The sequence below is a fragment of the Saccoglossus kowalevskii genome, chromosome 5 (genome assembly GCF_978046115.1).
Source record: "Saccoglossus kowalevskii chromosome 5, keSacKowa6.1, whole genome shotgun sequence".
Lineage (NCBI taxonomy): Eukaryota > Metazoa > Hemichordata > Enteropneusta > Harrimaniidae > Saccoglossus > Saccoglossus kowalevskii.
The window spans coordinates 4,210,579-4,227,274 of NC_140645.1; positions in this window are offsets into that span (position 1 = coordinate 4,210,579).

The following is a 16,696-nucleotide window of genomic DNA, read 5'->3' on the forward strand; positions in this document are numbered from 1 at the left end:
CTAATTAGATCACTTGTTAGTCGCGTCCCCCCTAATTAGATCACTTGTTAGTCGCGTCCCCCCTAATTAGATCACTTGTTAGTCGCGTCCCCCCTAATTAGATCACTTGTTAGTCGCGTCCCCCCTAATTAGATCACTTGTTAGTCGCGTCCCCCCTAATTAGATCACTTGTTAGTCGCGTCCCCCCTAATTAGATCACTTGTTAGTCGCGTCCCCCCTAATTAGATCACTTGTTAGTCGCGTCCCCCCTAATTAGATCACTTGTTAGTCGCGTCCCCCCTAATTAGATCACTTGTTAGTCGCGTCCCCCCTAATTAGATCACTTGTTAGTCGCGTCCCCCCTAATTAGATCACTTGTTAGTCGCGTCCCCCCTAATTAGATCACTTGTTAGTCGCGTCCCCCCTAATTAGATCACTTGTTAGTCGCGTCCCCCCTAATTAGATCACTTGTTAGTCGCGTCCCCCCTAATTAGATCACTTGTTAGTCGCGTCCCCCCTAATTAGATCACTTGTTAGTCGCGTCCCCCCTAATTAGATCACTTGTTAGTCGCGTCCCCCCTAATTAGATCACTTGTTAGTCGCGTCCCCCCTAATTAGATCACTTGTTAGTCGCGTCCCCCCTAATTAGATCACTTGTTAGTCGCGTCCCCCCTAATTAGATCACTTGTTAGTCGCGTCCCCCCTAATTAGATCACTTGTTAGTCGCGTCCCCCCTAATTAGATCACTTGTTAGTCGCGTCCCCCCTAATTAGATCACTTGTTAGTCGCGTCCCCCCTAATTAGATCACTTGTTAGTCGCGTCCCCCCTAATTAGATCACTTGTTAGTCGCGTCCCCCCTAATTAGATCACTTGTTAGTCGCGTCCCCCCTAATTAGATCACTTGTTAGTCGCGTCCCCCCTAATTAGATCACTTGTTAGTCGCGTCCCCCCTAATTAGATCACTTGTTAGTCGCGTCCCCCCTAATTAGATCACTTGTTAGTCGCGTCCCCCCTAATTAGATCACTTGTTAGTCGCGTCCCCCCTAATTAGATCACTTGTTAGTCGCGTCCCCCCTAATTAGATCACTTGTTAGTCGCGTCCCCCCTAATTAGATCACTTGTTAGTCGCGTCCCCCCTAATTAGATCACTTGTTAGTCGCGTCCCCCCTAATTAGATCACTTGTTAGTCGCGTCCCCCCTAATTAGATCACTTGTTAGTCGCGTCCCCCCTAATTAGATCACTTGTTAGTCGCGTCCCCCCTAATTAGATCACTTGTTAGTCGCGTCCCCCCTAATTAGATCACTTGTTAGTCGCGTCCCCCCTAATTAGATCACTTGTTAGTCGCGTCCCCCCTAATTAGATCACTTGTTAGTCGCGTCCCCCCTAATTAGATCACTTGTTAGTCGCGTCCCCCCTAATTAGATCACTTGTTAGTCGCGTCCCCCCTAATTAGATCACTTGTTAGTCGCGTCCCCCCTAATTAGATCACTTGTTAGTCGCGTCCCCCCTAATTAGATCACTTGTTAGTCGCGTCCCCCCTAATTAGATCACTTGTTAGTCGCGTCCCCCCTAATTAGATCACTTGTTAGTCGCGTCCCCCCTAATTAGATCACTTGTTAGTCGCGTCCCCCCTAATTAGATCACTTGTTAGTCGCGTCCCCCCTAATTAGATCACTTGTTAGTCGCGTCCCCCCTAATTAGATCACTTGTTAGTCGCGTCCCCCCTAATTAGATCACTTGTTAGTCGCGTCCCCCCTAATTAGATCACTTGTTAGTCGCGTCCCCCCTAATTAGATCACTTGTTAGTCGCGTCCCCCCTAATTAGATCACTTGTTAGTCGCGTCCCCCCTAATTAGATCACTTGTTAGTCGCGTCCCCCCTAATTAGATCACTTGTTAGTCGCGTCCCCCCTAATTAGATCACTTGTTAGTCGCGTCCCCCCTAATTAGATCACTTGTTAGTCGCGTCCCCCCTAATTAGATCACTTGTTAGTCGCGTCCCCCCTAATTAGATCACTTGTTAGTCGCGTCCCCCCTAATTAGATCACTTGTTAGTCGCGTCCCCCCTAATTAGATCACTTGTTAGTCGCGTCCCCCCTAATTAGATCACTTGTTAGTCGCGTCCCCCCTAATTAGATCACTTGTTAGTCGCGTCCCCCCTAATTAGATCACTTGTTAGTCGCGTCCCCCCTAATTAGATCACTTGTTAGTCGCGTCCCCCCTAATTAGATCACTTGTTAGTCGCGTCCCCCCTAATTAGATCACTTGTTAGTCGCGTCCCCCCTAATTAGATCACTTGTTAGTCGCGTCCCCCCTAATTAGATCACTTGTTAGTCGCGTCCCCCCTAATTAGATCACTTGTTAGTCGCGTCCCCCCTAATTAGATCACTTGTTAGTCGCGTCCCCCCTAATTAGATCACTTGTTAGTCGCGTCCCCCCTAATTAGATCACTTGTTAGTCGCGTCCCCCCTAATTAGATCACTTGTTAGTCGCGTCCCCCCTAATTAGATCACTTGTTAGTCGCGTCCCCCCTAATTAGATCACTTGTTAGTCGCGTCCCCCCTAATTAGATCACTTGTTAGTCGCGTCCCCCCTAATTAGATCACTTGTTAGTCGCGTCCCCCCTAATTAGATCACTTGTTAGTCGCGTCCCCCCTAATTAGATCACTTGTTAGTCGCGTCCCCCCTAATTAGATCACTTGTTAGTCGCGTCCCCCCTAATTAGATCACTTGTTAGTCGCGTCCCCCCTAATTAGATCACTTGTTAGTCGCGTCCCCCCTAATTAGATCACTTGTTAGTCGCGTCCCCCCTAATTAGATCACTTGTTAGTCGCGTCCCCCCTAATTAGATCACTTGTTAGTCGCGTCCCCCCTAATTAGATCACTTGTTAGTCGCGTCCCCCCTAATTAGATCACTTGTTAGTCGCGTCCCCCCTAATTAGATCACTTGTTAGTCGCGTCCCCCCTAATTAGATCACTTGTTAGTCGCGTCCCCCCTAATTAGATCACTTGTTAGTCGCGTCCCCCCTAATTAGATCACTTGTTAGTCGCGTCCCCCCTAATTAGATCACTTGTTAGTCGCGTCCCCCCTAATTAGATCACTTGTTAGTCGCGTCCCCCCTAATTAGATCACTTGTTAGTCGCGTCCCCCCTAATTAGATCACTTGTTAGTCGCGTCCCCCCTAATTAGATCACTTGTTAGTCGCGTCCCCCCTAATTAGATCACTTGTTAGTCGCGTCCCCCCTAATTAGATCACTTGTTAGTCGCGTCCCCCCTAATTAGATCACTTGTTAGTCGCGTCCCCCCTAATTAGATCACTTGTTAGTCGCGTCCCCCCTAATTAGATCACTTGTTAGTCGCGTCCCCCCTAATTAGATCACTTGTTAGTCGCGTCCCCCCTAATTAGATCACTTGTTAGTCGCGTCCCCCCTAATTAGATCACTTGTTAGTCGCGTCCCCCCTAATTAGATCACTTGTTAGTCGCGTCCCCCCTAATTAGATCACTTGTCAGTCGCGTCCCCCCTAATTAGATCACTTGTTAGTCGCGTCCCCCCTAATTAGATCACTTGTTAGTCGCGTCCCCCCTAATTAGATCACTTGTTAGTCGCGTCCCCCCTAATTAGATCACTTGTTAGTCGCGTCCCCCCTAATTAGATCACTTGTTAGTCGCGTCCCCCCTAATTAGATCACTTGTTAGTCGCGTCCCCCTAATTAGATCACTTGTTAGTCGCGTCCCCCCTAATTAGAATACTTGTTAGTCGCGTCCCCCCTAATTAGAATACTTGTTAGTCGCGTCCCCCCTAATTAGAATACTTGTTAGTCGCGTCCCCCCTAATTAGAATACTTGTTAGTCGCGTCCCCCCTAATTAGAATACTTGTTAGTCGCGTCCCCCCTAATTAGATCACTTGTTAGTCGCGTCCCCCCTAATTAGATCACTTGTCAGTCGCGTCCCCCCTAATTAGATCACTTGTCAGTCGCGTCCCCCCTAATTAGATCACTTGTCAGTCGCGTCCCCCCTAATTAGATCACTTGTCAGTCGCGTCCCCCCTAATTAGATCACTTGTCAGTCGCGTCCCCCCTAATTAGATCACTTGTCAGTCGCGTCCCCCCTAATTAGATCACTTGTCAGTCGCGTCCCCCCTAATTAGATCACTTGTCAGTCGCGTCCCCCCTAAATAGATCACTTGTCAGTCGCGTCCCCCCTAAATAGATCACTTGTCAGTCGCGTCCCCCCTAATTAGATCACTTGTTAGTCGCGTCCCCCCTAATTAGATCACTTGTTAGTCGCGTCCCCCCTAATTAGATCACTTGTTAGTCGCGTCCCCCCTAATTAGATCACTTGTTAGTCGCGTCCCCCCTAATTAGATCACTTGTTAGTCGCGTCCCCCCTAATTAGATCACTTGTTAGTCGCGTCCCCCCTAATTAGAATACTTGTTAGTCGCGTCCCCCCTAATTAGAATACTTGTCAGTCGCGTCCCCCCTAATTAGAATACTTGTCAGTCGCGTCCCCCCTAATTAGAATACTTGTCAGTCGCGTCCCCCCTAATTAGAATACTTGTCAGTCGCGTCCCCCCTAATTAGAATACTTGTCAGTCGCGTCACCCCTAATTAGAATACTTGTCAGTCGCGTCCCCCCTAATTAGAATACTTGTCAGTCGCGTCCCCCCTAATTAGAATACTTGTCAGTCGCGTCCCCCCTAATTAGATCACTTGTCAGTCGCGTCCCCCCTAATTAGATCACTTGTCAGTCGCGTCCCCCCTAATTAGATCACTTGTCAGTCGCGTCCCCCCTAATTAGATCACTTGTCAGTCGCGTCCCCCCTAATTAGATCACTTGTCAGTCGCGTCCCCCCTAATTAGATCACTTGTCAGTCGCGTCCCCCCTAATTAGATCACTTGTCAGTCGCGTCCCCCCTAATTAGATCACTTGTCAGTCGCGTCCCCCCTAATTAGATCACTTGTCAGTCGCGTCCCCCCTAATTAGATCACTTGTCAGTCGCGTCCCCCCTAATTAGATCACTTGTCAGTCGCGTCCCCCCTAATTAGATCACTTGTCAGTCGCGTCCCTTTACTTTGCAATTATTATTATGCAATTGAATGTGGTTAGCTGTGGGTTATATACATTCCCGATGGCAAACTTTATAATAGTTGTATTTAGTTTGATTTTCTTTTTTGCAGTTCGATGGAACGTGTTCTTGGTGTCACTATGTAAGTTAGTTTCTTGTATTTCTCCCAACTTACTAGTAAATTATGCCAAGAGTTATCGATATATTGACGTGCCTTAACTGATCACTCTCAATCTCAATTCAAAATGGCCAAATAGCAATCATTTTTATGCTAACGTACATCAAAATCAGGCATTCCTACCATTCCGGAACCTTATCTTATGTATAGAAGGTCTTGTGCAGATCAATGGTTTTATTACTATAAATATTACTATAAATAATGGTAATACAAACAATATACAAGAATTAATGATAGTTTGAATGCTTTGTTGTATTTGGAACATACAATACAACACAACAGCTTAGAAACAGTTGTAATAATAATCAACTATATATAAAACTATAACTATCATTTAAAGATTCAGATTATGCTATATACTCGGGCAAGGCAGTGCAAGCCTCCATGCAAGTTTTGAAACATACCACATTTTTTATTGACAGGACATCGAACCGGGAAGTATCGACATCATCATTCGAAGAGCGGCTGCCCAAATTTTCCGTATCAACGACCGAAGAAAAAGAAAAAGAAGGTATAGTAGTATAGTTCAGCTAACGGTTACGAGAAGAATGGTTAGGAAACTCTATTGTTAGATATGCTAATTATCCATTGACTTCACTTTGATGCGTGTCCAAAATTGTCATTATTTCAGTAGAGCGATCGTCTGACATGGTGAAACAATTTCGAAATTAGAATGTTTCAGTTTATTTTGTACATTGAGTTAGAATCTGTGAGTCTTTTATGAGCGAACTATGTTGACATTGATTTGGTATGTATTGAATTTGCCCTATTTTTTCTGGCATGTTAAAATGTAATTCATTCCCATTTGGTAATATCGCAAATTCACAAACAAATTCGCAAAAAAATTAACAAATTATCTTTTCGTTATATCTTCTCTGCTAGCAAGAAAATGATTGGCATGTTTCAAATTAATATAATGAAAATGCGTGTGCACATTTGGAATATACATGTCAACAAATTTAACAGACATGTTTGAAAAATTTACAGTGCAATGCATATGCATTTGAAATTGAATTGAAATTAAATCTGACATGTTAAAATCTAAAATCTAGAATACTTGTTAGTCGCGTCCCTAATTAGAATACTTGTTAGTCGCGTCCCTAATTAGAATACTTGTTAGTCGCGTCCCTAATTAGAATACTTATTAGTTGCATACATAATTAGAATACTTATTAGTTGCATACATAATTAGAATACTTATTAGTTGCATACATAATTAGAATACTTATTAGTTGCATACATAATTAGAATACTTATTAGTTGCATACATAATTAGAATACTTGTTAGTCCACATGTAGTACCTATATTATGTAATATCAAAGCAATTGCACTTGCGGTTTTTAACAAGAAGTCGAAAATATCAGTTTTTACCAAAAATGACAAAAATATTCACCAAAATTAGAGAATTGAAGATATCATCACGAAATGAACAAATCTGAGAGAGGTCCACATGTAGTACCTATATATGTAGTATCAAAGCAATTGGACTTGCGGTTTTTAACAAGAAGTCGAAAATATCAGTTTTTACCAAAAATGACAAAAATATTCACCAAAATTAGAGAATTAAAGATATCATTACAAAATGAACAAATCTGAGAGAGGTCCACATGTAGTACCTATATATGTAATATCAAAGCATTTGCACTTGCGGTTTTTTACAAGAAGTCGAAAATATCAGTTTTTACCAAAAATGACAAAAATATTCACCAAAATTAGAGAATTGAAGATATCATCGCGAAATGAACAAATCTGAGAGAGGTCCACATGTAGTACCTATATATGTAATATCAAAGCAATTGCACTTGCGGTTTTTAACAAGAAGTCGAAAATATCAGTTTTTACCAAAAATGACAAAAATATTCACCAAAATTAGAGAATTAAAGATATCAACATGAAATGAACAAACCTAAGAGAGGTCTACCCAAGGTTCATATAGACCAAGTATCAAAGCATTTAGGCTTGTAGTTTTCAAGAAGAAGTCGAAAAAGTAAAACATTGACATGGACAATCACTCATATGATAAGCTCCGCTCGACAAAGTCGACAGCGGAGCTAACAAAACAAGCACACTGAGAGAAATAGCGGTGTGTTAACTTGAGTCCACATTGAGTCGAGAGGCGCCCCTCTTAAAAATGAGTTGTTCCGAGAAGGTCAAGTAAGATAACATTCTTTACACCAAGTATCAAAGCAGTCAGCAACTTAGCTGGCAATGTTGCTGTTTTGGTGTTCGGAACAATATGGCAATGACAGTAATTTCCAAGACAATGTGTACTGAGAAAGCCTAGCTTCCAACTGATATAGTTGTCTACTAGAGTCCATGCATTAAACATAGCCCATATATAATGTATGGAAAAGTGAAAAAAAACCAAAAAATCCACAAAAAAAAAATCATAACTTCCACAAAAATGGAGATATTTTCACCAAACAAACAAACAAACTTGGGAGAGGACCAGCCCATGTGTCGACTATATGAATCAGAAAAAATGTGCAAAAATAAGGGAAAAAATGAACTAAAAATAGACACTTGCATATGGTGCCATGAAAATAATCAATGTGTAATCCGCGTCAACAATATTCATGTCAAATTTCAAAGCAATCTTACAAGCCGTTGTGGAAAAATCATTTTTAACCATAAATGACAAAAATATTCCCATGCAATGTCATGAAACGAATAAATCTGATAGAGGACCATCCCAGGTACATGTAGGTGTGGCATGAATAGCAATGCAATCCAGCTGACGGTTTTGGAGCAGAAGTCATTTGAAAAAAAAAAGTTGACGGACGACATATGACATACAAATGATGACAGGTTTGGTCAACCCATGAGCTCCGCTTGGTCATTTTCGATGACAGCGAGACTAAAAAGATCTAAATTATATACCATACATTTCATGTGACAAGCTTATATTCACCCACATAACTCCAAAATTGTATTATGAAATAATTAATACAGTATATGTATCAATGTCTATTATACATTTGGCACGAAAGGGATAACTGCTAAAACATCAGTATAACTTAATTGGTACAGCTGTTTACCTTCTGATTGTTTCTTAACAGGTGTCCTTGATGAGCTTTGACGTTTATTCTGATGAGTACTTGCTCTGGGTTCTGCAAAAATACATATTACATGGCTAGAAAAACTTCAAGCATACATCCCTTTACTTTGCAATTATTATTATGCAATTGAATGTGGTGCAGTGTTATGACCACAACTTTTGACTATAGTGGTTGATGATTGCAAATGCATTTCATTCAAATATTAGTTGAGAAACTAACATACACAATGAATCTGATCCCAAGATATATCACACTATTATGTCTTACATCACTGCATGGAAAACAGGTACAAATGGTCACAATGTTGGATCAGATGTGCTTCAGTAACCCAACACAATTAACCTCAATACCAAGTTTGAATGAAATCAGCTAATGCATGCCAGTGGATGCCACACATCTTAAATTGTCTAAGTATAATGTTTCAGCCTCCAAATACGGTATTACCTTGAAATATCTTATTTTTAGAATCTGGTGTACGTTAGTTGCAAAACATGTCTCCATTTCAAACTTCGTCCAACAGGGATTAATAAGATGTATACCATATTTGCTCAATGAGAAGCACATGTCTATTTGATTTAAACTTATTCAGAATCCTTAAAATATGTATCATTTTGAACATATAAACCTCTACAATTTATGAAATCCCATACATTACTAATAGATTATAATTGTGGGAAATTACACATCATTCTCCTTTTGATGATCACAGTACATGTGTAGCCCAGAGACTGTGGTGCTTCATTTACTCAGAATGAAGTTTTTGTTATAATGCTTACTGTATTCTACAACAAAGTCACTATCATCAGATGACTCTTTGTCAGATATTTCAACTATTATGGACGTTTGTGCTGCAAACTCTTCTTCCTCCTCCTCGTCACTAGCACCTGCAGTTTTATAAAAAAAGTATAAGTAAGGATAATGAGACTGAAATAACAAGCCATGCATGGCACAGTCCCCGTTAGTTATCAAATTTAAGATATATAGTTTTGTTCATAGTAATATAGCTGGAATATAACCATGTCAGGAATATGATTTTTTAACATTAAAATGATTGACATTTGTATCTGATCGTCAATTAAGTACTTGTCCATATTGAGAGATATTGCTCTGGAACAGCATTCAAAATCAGCCATTTTAAATACATGTATATATATATATAAAACCTGATGTATGACGAATATATAAAACTTGATTATAATCAGTCAAAGCATTTAAAAGATATGGCTCCAGAAGCCCAATCATTAAAACAAAATGGCTGCCAGTCAGCCATTTTGAAAAATAAAATGACATACATCAGGAACCTGTAATGTCTAATGTATGTTATAAGTTTGAACAAAATCCATCCATAAATGCCAGAAATGCTTGATATTTGATGATTTTTTTAGCACAAAAATAGCCACCATTTGGCCACTTTGAAAAGGATCGTCAAACCAATATATCCGTATATCTATGATATGATGTATAATGAATATTAAAAATTTGAACATAATCAGTCAAAACAAGTCAGACATATAGCACGAGAACCACATTCATTAAAACAAAATGGCCACCAGTCGGCCATTTTGAATCTAATCTGAAAAACAAACTATTTGCATCAAGGTCCCATAATGTTTAATGTATATATATATACCAAGTTTGAACAAACACAGCCGAGAAATGCTTGATTTTCATGATTTTTAGCACAAAAATGGCCATCTTGAATCAGATCGTAAAACAAAATGATGTGCATCAAGGTCCTATAATGAACGGGGACTAATATACTCAAGCCGAGGGTCAAGAGAAGCACCATTATTAAGACTGCATACATACATGTACAAATAGGAGGGGTTGAAATTTAAAATTATAGTTACTTGTACATTGCATTTGTTCAATAATGAAAGTGACTGTCCTAACACATTAAGTACAATTTTAAATCTTGGCTCAATATCTTTTCATAAGTTTTACAAACTCTGAAGCAATTTTGCTGACATTTGGTCAGTTAGTGAAACTTTATTCACCTGTCCACAGGGACAGGCAATTTGCACATTTACCTGTCCAAGCTAAAATATGCTTGCCTGGGACAAATCGTAATTTCAACCCTGTCAAGATAATGAGTCATTATTGTTACTGTTAGCTGTGTCACAATTGACTCTATATATTTAAAGTGCCTGTGAAATGGCTGCTATTTTCTGGTCAAAAATCATTGGTACATCAATATTATTAATTTAGATGTATTTTAAAATGAGGCTCCTCATTAGCTTCTTATTTCCAAACACAAGATCCCCTTGTGACGTCAGAAGGCAAACTTGCTGGGCAGCTTGCATTGCCAATACGTGTAGTTTGTCGCATAGGGTTGAGTTAGATGCGAAATATGCCCTTTCTGGCGTAGCTGGACCCCGGTACTGGACAACATTTGAGTTGGTAAGAAGTTAGAAAGAACTACCACGGTATTGGTCAGAACTGCACAATTACTTGTATGGTAGTCAGTTGAAGTGTTGACTTCTATTTCCATGGAACTCTACGATCATCGCCGAGTTTGTCAAAGTTGAATTTGACACCTAAGATGTCTCGTTATTTAGCAGGTTACTAGGCATTTTACTGGTGCACTGTTTTATTTTATTGATGATGTGGGTAAAAAAAAAACATGTTCAAAATTTAAATAAGAGAGAGCATATTTTGACATTCTGAACATTTAACTATAGAATCAATTAAATAGAGAAAAAATTTAAAAAAACAAACACAATTCACAGTTACCAAATAAAAGACAGTCGCGTGGAAATGAATTGATATTCTGTTGAAATGGGTGAATGCAACAACTGTCCATTTCAGTGGGACACAGATATAAAATGGGAAACGTATGGTTGGGCATTGCACAGGCACTTTAAATTGTTCTGGGCTTGTTTTGTATTTTATGCAAAAAGTTTCCTTCCAACAACTGGGCCTTTTTAAATGACCCATCAGTTTCTTGTTGTGATAAAATAATGGCCATGAATAGTATAGGTCTTTGTGAATAGACACATGGACAACTGAGTCTGTAACAACGCACTAGACTGCTTAGTTGGAGGAATGATTCAATAATATCGTAAAATCTGTATTAAAAGTCGCATTTCTAATAGAAGTTGCACGCATTCTTTTTTTAAACAACTAAGAACCAAAATATGTGTAGATGCTCTAATAGAAGCCGCATCCCTTCCATTTCATTATATCATTTTAATAGTAGCTGCTGCTTCTAATACAGATTTTACAGTAGTTGTGTGTGGTTATTGTAGTCCATTCTCTTTGTTCTGTTTACTTTGTACACTGTCTGTTCCTCATCATTTTTTTCCTTGCGGCCATGCCAGCTGATTATTCACTTGTATTAGTGACATTATAATGTTTTTGTTTTCTATTGAATTGTCGCAGTTTCGTTTTCATGTCTGTAAAGATGTATCTAAAACATTGTGTTTTTGCCAATAATTTCAATTCAGCTACATTGTATTGTACATCTTGCTCATCAATGTTTTGTAAAGCTTGTCCTGATTTTCTGGCTAATATCCATGACTTATACCTAGTGAACATCAGAATAAAATTACATATTCATCACATGAAAAGCAGCCCTGCAATTAGTCTTGCAAATTAGTGTACAGGTGTATATGTAGCGAATGGAGTAGCATGTGTACATGTATGTTTAATTTACTCAAATTTCTTTTGTTGTGTTTGCATGGTGTGGTTGAGAACATCTCACTCAAAATGCCACAGTGGCAGGGTGGACTTTTAGTCGTCCGTGAGCAAACTGAGACAGACGAGCCATTACGTTTACAATGGGCGCCTGAGACACACATGTCTAGGTATAAGCTAGGTCCAGGTTATTGTAGGAAAATTAAATCCATTACTTCTGGCGGAAACCATGCAGGGTTGTCATAAATAAAACTAGTGTTTTTGGGAGCCAGTGAGGAAAACATTATGCGCAGCGTCCAATGCGATGGCGTACTGTCTGAGTGCATACTTTTCCTCCCAAGGATACATCATGGGAATGCCGAAGTCCAAAACATTTAGAACAGAATCAGCAAACTTATTTGTGTGGATTCCGACCAAACCCTGGTGGCAGCCATGTCTGTTTTTAATATTAGAGGACACTTACGTGCGTAATCATTGATGTACATGATGTATACAAGTGATGTATACAAGTGATGTATACCAGTGATGTACATGATGTATACAAGTGATGTATACCAGTGATGTACATGATGTATACAAGTGATGAATACCAGTGATGTACATGATGTATACAAGTGATGTATACCACTGATGTACATGATGTATACAAGTGATGAATACCAGTGATGTACATGATGTATACAAGTGATGAATACCAGTGATGTACATGATGTATAGAAGTGATGAATACCAGTGATGTACATGATGTATACAAGTGATGTATACCACTGATGTACATGATGTATACAAGTGATGAATACCAGTGATGTACATGATGTATAGAAGTGATGAATACCAGTGATGTACATGATGTATACAAGTGATGAATACCAGTGATGTACATGATGTATACAAGTGATGTATACCACTGATGTACATGATGTATACAAGTGATGAATACCAGTGATGTACATGATGTATACAAGTGATGTATACCAGTGATGTACATGATGTATACAAGTGATGAATACCAGTGATGTACATGATGTATACAAGTGATGAATACCAGTGATGTACATGATGTATACAAGTGATGTATACCACTGATGTACATGATGTATACAAGTGATGAATACCAGTGATGTACATGATGTATACAAGTGATGAATACCAGTGATGTACATGATGTATACAAGTGATGTATACCACTGATGTACATGATGTATACAAGTGATGAATACCAGTGATGTACATGATGTATACAAGTGATGTATACAAGTGATGTATACCAGTGATGTACATGATGTATACAAGTGATGTATACCACTGATGTACATGATGTATACAAGTGATGAATACCAGTGATGTACATGATGTATACAAGTGATGTATACCAGTGATGTACATGATGTATACAAGTGATGAATACCAGTGATGTACATGATGTATACAAGTGATGTATACCACTGATGTACATGATGTATACAAGTGATGAATACCAGTGATGTACATGATGTATACAAGTGATGTATACCAGTGATGTACATGATGTATACAAGTGATGAATACCAGTGATGTACATGATGTATACAAGTGATGAATACCAGTGATGTACATGATGTATACAAGTGATGAATACCAGTGATGTACATGATGTATACAAGTGATGTACATCAGTGCAAGATAGGCATACAATCTGATTAACCATACCTTAACAAATATGGTTCTTACTTATATCCTTATATTAAGTCCTGTCAACATCCAATAATAAATTGTTAGAAAAAAATTGTTAGTTTTGTTGATATGTCCTGAATAGTCACGAGCTTATCAAATACCAGCTCATTTTTTAACAAGTTGATTTGTTTATGGCCTGCAAGCATAACTCACACAGTTATGTTTTTGACATTATTTTTCTTCCTGGATGTCTTTGATGTCAATGTATGAACTATATGTCATTTTATGGCTAAAAAAATTTAGGCCAAAGCATAGTGACTGAAAATAAAACAAGATGTATAGGGATGACATCAGCAAAGTTCAACGATAAATAAACTTGATGATAACTTGAGATATATCAAGGTGAATATCACATACCTGTTGAGGCCTTAGTGCCACACCCAGAACAGAATTTGCTGTTACTAATTAATCCTTCACCACAGTTGTGGCAATATTTGTGTCCTGTACATACAATAAATGAAACATATTATTCAGTGGAACCATCACATTGACAGTATAAAACCAATTTATAATCATACATCAGGCACAAAATTATTTTTATACTCTGGTAAACTTGCCCTTTGTTATATAATATTATTCCCTTTATCATAGTTTGTTTCAATATAAATATGCATTGTCATAATTAATTTTGAATACAAACAAGTTTTGGGGTTGAAAAAACAGTGGGAAAGTACTCTATCGAATGTCCTTGATTGATGTAAATATCTTACAAAAACATTGGTGCCTAATTTGTTTAATTATTTTAAGGGACATAATTTCCAGCTTTATTCAAAGTAATTCAGATATTTTAGTATAAAAAACAAATGCCTCATCTCAGAAAAATAATGCAGCATTTAGACGTGAATAGATTCATAAAACATGCAAGATAACAGAAAATCTTAGCTGGCTTTTGTCCAATTATTTTGTACAGGTGTCTGTCAAAAATTAATGATTCACTGAGACAAATATGAACTGCGTTATTATATTCATTGTGTGACTATTGTATTATTTGAAACGTAAAACAACGCCCTCTATCAATAGCTATCATGTTGCAAGCTCTGCTTTGTATGCAAATCAACTTAAATAGTTGGTGTCCAGTGGAGAGAGAAGTCAACAGTACTGTTGCCTCCTAAGAATCTTTAAACACTGCAATCTTTGTTTTTGAAGTGCTTTTTTTAAATTTGTATTATAAATTTAAGCTCTATCATTCTGTTCTAATAGCTGAAACAAATTCCTGTGAATTTTGATTTTCATTTGTCGAATGGACTGTTTGTCAAATACAGAATACATATATTTTAGTATAATTTTCTTTTTAAAATGTGGATGCAACGTTTTGCTTATGTATTTTTTATTATGTATTGTTTTTGATTTGATAACTTTGGACTAAACAGATTTTCTATTAGCTTGACATCTTGTTTTCCGTAAAGATTTTATTGGTAGGTTTGCAAATGTGTATCAGACTTTGCAAAAACTCTCTCCATGAGTTGGTATTGAAACCCAGTCTAGTATTCCCATGGGATTTGGGAGATACATTACCAAGGATATTAATACAAGATAAATGATTTGTTTCATTACACACATACAACAATGCATATTTCCACTGAGATCAGTGACCTTTGAATGTATATCACCAGTGATCAGTCAAGTAGAAAGTCAAAATATTTTATCAGATTTTCTCAATTTTTGCATGATACAGGACATCTGTCGTTCATACTACGGGAAAACTTTATACTGATGAATAAGGTGTTTGATAAAGTTTGGTATAGAATTAGTAAAGTTACTGTGCACACAATAACAATTATTAACAACGACAACAACACATTTTTCCTTTAATATATCTTTCCATCTTTGATGATACGGGCAAGGTAAAAGTGACACTAAAAGTAAAAAAAAAGTTGTAGGTATTATCACAAGTAGTATAACTTTCATCCCCTGCTCCCCAATACACAAACCAGTTCATGTGATACATTGAAATACAAGTAACAGTTCTTGGAACCATACTTGATAGTAATCGAAAGCATTATCACATACCCAGTATTGAAATTAACAATACCAGTTAATGTTCTCCGAACTAGCACATCACCCAGGTTATCTGTGTAGGAGTAGCGTGGGGTGGGGATAATGCCGATGTGGAAATGGGTCGGGTTTTATATTGACCACACCCGTGTAGGGGCCCCGATAAGGGCATTATCAATTACTTTCATCGGATCAACACAGCGCGAAACGTAGGGCTAGTCTCGACCAAGGTTTACAAGAAGAACACACATGCATAGAGACATTGAATATTGGTGATAGAAATTACCTGGACTAATGATTTTAAAGATGAGAGTTCAAAAAACATCATATCCCATATAATCATATCGTATACTCAATGAATGCAACTCATCAACTCATCGAACAACTTGACCAAAGAAATTATACGCGAGTTATTATTCGCTGAAACGACTACCACAGGAAAAACACACCACAAATTCAATAACAGTCACATAATAACATGATTCTTACCTGTAGACATCTGAACGCGTGCACAGTACAACAGAAAAGTAATTTAAAAATCCGGCTATTCTGATTCTGAAATCGTTCAACGCGGGTCGTCCAAGTAAGAATATTCGATAGTCCAGGGAGTCTTTTTCAACAGCACGCGAACAACGCCCTCACGCAATCGCTTAAAAAGGGAAAAAGAGAGAGAGAAAAAAAGGCCAAAAAAAAAAAAAAACAGAAAATATTTAGGGGAGAAGTGAAAATAAAAAAAAATCGTAAAAAATAAAAAAAACAGTAATTTTTTTCAAGAAAATAAAAAAAAAAAATCATAGAAAATTTACAAAAATCATAGAAAATAAAAAAAAAATAGGAAATTTAAAAAAAAATGTATGTGATGAAAAAAAATGTTTTTGGCCTATCTGGCTTGCCATATATAATTATAATAGTCACTTCAGATGTTCAGTATTTTCTGTTAAATTTACTGTTTTTATATCTAAAATAATAGGCAAATAATTAGAAATGTCCCATGGTGATCATTGTCATTTTGAGACCACTAAAAATTAAATAAACAGGTCAGATCCCAATATACTATATAAAATA